The following is a 4,140-nucleotide window of genomic DNA, read 5'->3' on the forward strand; positions in this document are numbered from 1 at the left end:
GTCTATGGCCATGCCACCTTGAACAAGCCCAATGTCTGATCTCGGAAGCTAAGCAAGGTCGGGCCTGGTTAGTACTTGGATGGGAGACCACCTAGGAAGACCAGGTGCTGTAGGCATAAATAATAATAAAAAAGAAAAAAAGAAAACCCTACTTTGTTGACTCCAGGGAACCAAGGGAGTACATTGCATTTAGCACTTTATAGAATACTAAACAACTCAAAAGAGTAAATAGACAGATACATTTGAATTCTCAGGTTTACTTGTAAGCGTACAACTATTTATACACTTATAGCTCAAAGACAGAGACTACGTCTATTTCATTTAGTTTTCCTTTTTTCTACTCTTCCTTTTCATGGCCATATGGTGTCTTGCATACACACAATATAGGATCAGAGTTTGATGAATAAACAAAGGAAAGAAAAATAATTTAATTCATTATTTAGTGAATGCCCAAGACAGCAGTTTGAGCCAAGAGAAGTGGGTTGCTCTTGGATACATCAGAAAATTGCTTTGTTAATCTACCTTTCCAAATATCATAAAACACTAGACTGCAAATCATAAGTCTGTGGGAAAGTCAGAATTTGAACCCAATTTAATTACTTGTGCTGAGAACTGGTTCAGACCTGTCTAGATTCTTGGCCACAACCCTCAGACACACCGTTGTTTCCACTGCACTTGGGTATGTAAGAAGGACTAAGAAATGCTGTTAGGTTATTTAATCATGTTAATTTGATGAGCAATTAAAGCAGCATTATAAGTGGTTAAAGACACAGAGTCTGGAACCAGCATTCCTGGATGCAGATCCCAGCTGTGCCACTGACCATCGTTTTAACCTTAAGTTAAGTGACTTAACCTCTTTATGCCTTCCATTCCCTTGTCTGTAAAATGGGGATAATAATAGTACTACTTCATAGAGTTATTGAAAGGTTTACATGAGTTACCATTTAAATACTTCAAACAGTGGCTGGCCTAGAGGAAGCACACATAAATGTTTGCTCTTATTGTTCCTTTCTTTATGTGCAAGTGTAGCTTGACTGATGGACAAACCCAGAACCCACAGAGCTTGACTCTTGGCCACAGAGTACTTTGGTATCAGAAGAACTCAAGGACCATGTAGACATAGACTCAAGACAGGGAGCCTTGCCCATTTTCTGTCTAGATAACAAGTCTTTGCCAAATTTACTGCCCATAGCCTGGCCTCCCTTTCATCCATAATAACCCATCAATAAAGTTTGAGGAGCTAATGATACAGGCTGAGGCAGAGATGAGAGAACAGTAGAGGCAGGAAGAGCATCTTCCATCCTCCAATGTGGGCAGAAATATTGCAGGAAGCCCTGGAGGCTTTATATCAAATGCCTCTCTTGCTTTACATGGCCCTCAACTCTTTTCCTCTCCTTTTCTAAGCTGAGAACACTGTCATTTTCTGAAAAGAATAACAAAGATGCATATATGCCCATAAATGGAAGATGAAGTGGTGACTGAGGACTTCCTCCTGCCAAGGAAAACAAGTGCAAGGCAGCTAGAATAGAGGAGCCAGGGGGCCTGCAGAATCAGAAGCTCTCCATCGCCCTGGGAGCCGGCTCTGAACTGTGCAATCCTGGCTGTCTGGGAACGGCAGCTCCATGATCCTACGGGGAAGGCCTGCCAGGAACCTTGGGCCATGGACCAGAGGTTGCTGGGAGCTGAAAGCTGAAATTGCCATGGGAAATGAAGAGACACTGGAGGCTGGTGTCCCAGAGAAACCACTATTTAATTCTACAAGCATCACTGAATGATGGCTGTGCTCAAGGCGTGGGGCTGTGGGACAGAAGAAGCAAGAAGTCGTGTTGTCTGTCCTCAGAGACCTAGAGTCAAAGGGGATGGACTTGTGAGAAAGATGGTTAGGGAAATACAGATATAGCTGCACCTTCCAATCAGCAAGAACTAGGAGTTTCCCAGGATTGAGAGTTCATACTCAATTTGAGGAAGTGACATCAGAGGTTAGTTTTAAAGGAAGGGTAGATTTTTGACAGATGGAGATGGGGTCGTGGGAGGGTATTATGAACAAAGTGACTCCTGTGGCCAGGCATGGAAGAAAAGAGGCAAAAGTCACCTCTAAAGGGAAACAAGGGGTCCAATATGACAGATTGGGCACAAATGTGAGAGAAATGTGTAAGTGTACAACTTGATGGAGGACCTTGAAAGCCAAGATGGAAAATCAGTGCCTGGTCCAGGAGGAGATGGGAACTCTCTGAAAGTTTGAGATCTACAGGAGCAGATAACCAGTACCAGGCTATATAATAACCTACTGGAAGAAAGTGAGATGAATTGGAAGGAGAAATAAAGGTGATGCTTTATGATTATCAGCCCTTGGAAAGCAGGACACTTAAGGTTTTCATGACACCTTTAAAAAATCTAAATTCCCTACCACGGCTCAGCTATAAAACTCCACTCTGCCTATCACTTCTGCCTCCTCCTGTGTCACTCTCAGTATACTCTAGCAATATTGGCTGTCTTTCTGGTGCACTAACAAACCAAGCCGTTTATATCTCAAAGCCTTAGCTTGTCTCCAAGACGGTCACCATCAATCTCTTTCTTCCTCGAATGCACCAGCCATTCTCCCTTGGAGCAGTAGAGTCTAATCCTCCATGTCCTAGATTCTAGGCTGGCCTATGACTGCTCTGATTAACATAATACTGCAGAAGCAACACTAGACCAGATCCAGGTTTAGTCTCTAACAAGTTGCTCAGCTTCCTCCTTCCTTCTTGCTCACTCTGGAGAAATCCAGCCTCCATCTAAGAGGTCCAATATCCTGAGTCCTTCATGCTATGAGAAAGCCCGAGCTAGTCATGTGGAAAAGCCATATGAAGAGAAAGCGTTGATAGTCAACCTCCAGCTATCCCAGAAAGCCCAGTCCATGCACCAGATATAAAAGTGAAGAAACTATCTTGAAGATCTAGTTCAGTCAAGCCTTTAGATAACTACAGTCCCAACTGCTACCTGACTACGACTGCAACAGAGACTCCAGTGAGAATACCCATCAAAGCCCAATCAACCACGAGTTGTGAGAGATGATAACACATTATTGTTTCAAACCATTGTTGTTTCTCTTCCACGTCTACCCTCATATGCCTCATGGCTGATCTCAGGTTCCACCCTATCTGTGGTCCCTTCCCAACATTTCTCATAATTGAGTTATTATTCTTGGCTATTGCTTCTTTCATTTCACTTAACATGGGCTCTCTGAAGTTAGAGACCAAAAACGTTTTGACACTATTTCGTCCCTATATCTAGCAGATAGCCTATGCTCGATAAATATTTATCAAATGTATGGAAAAGTCATAATCTCTCCACATAACACAGAGCCCTTGACAGGGTGATAATGGGTGGTGGGTGAATTTCCAGAGCCTCTAAAGTCTACCAAGCAAATACGTGAATAATTACATATAGTCTTAACATTATATATAGTCTTGATTTAAGGGGCTCACAAGCTACTTGAAAAGTCTCAAAAGTATGTTCTTTCCATATGCCCTAAATCAGTTGATCAAAGAATGACTGCACAGAAGCTCTCATTGCATGTTCATTGATTAGTTAATAGAAAATTGGATTTAAAAACTGATGACTCATGGGTGAACTACTAGTAGTGTCAGTTTGGGAACTTCTGATGCCACAAGTAGCCTCAAAAGCTTAGGAGAAATCATTTAAAAGACAATCGGGAGAGCTTGAGGTTTTCTCCTTCTCCTTTACCAACTCTCCTCAATGTAGGACTTCACCTGCACAAACAGAATTCCAGGAACATGTCGCATACCCACTGTTTCTAGTTCCCAGTTGAAAGAGGGGGTGGTGAGGAGGAATCTGACCAGAAGGCAGGAACTCAAAGGTGAAGTTAGGTAGTCCATCACTCTGGATCACCAGACCCCAGATAGTCAAATCATTGACAGGTTTTATAACTCCCATAATTATTAGTGGTTCAAGCCACATTGTGTGTCCCATCACCTCCTTACCACGACACCTGTTTTGATCCATTCAAGGTATGTCAATTTTTATGTCAGAAGCTGTTAAAATGATTGACAAGGTCCATTCTCCCTGACCTGGCCTGTCTTATGCTTCTTTCTTCTGTAATCTCACCAGTACTTCTTACCTCTCTCTGTGCTCCCATTC

At 42.5% G+C, this 4,140-nt stretch overlaps 1 pseudogene; it reads left to right on the forward strand.

The window, feature by feature from the left end:
- Positions 1-116, forward strand: LOC111738738 (annotated as a pseudogene).
- The last annotated feature ends 4,024 nt before the right edge of the window (positions 117-4,140 follow it).

Source organism: Pteropus vampyrus, unplaced genomic scaffold (assembly GCF_000151845.1).
Source record: "Pteropus vampyrus isolate Shadow unplaced genomic scaffold, Pvam_2.0 Scaffold42, whole genome shotgun sequence".
In the NCBI taxonomy this organism is placed as follows: Eukaryota; Metazoa; Chordata; class Mammalia; order Chiroptera; family Pteropodidae; genus Pteropus; species Pteropus vampyrus.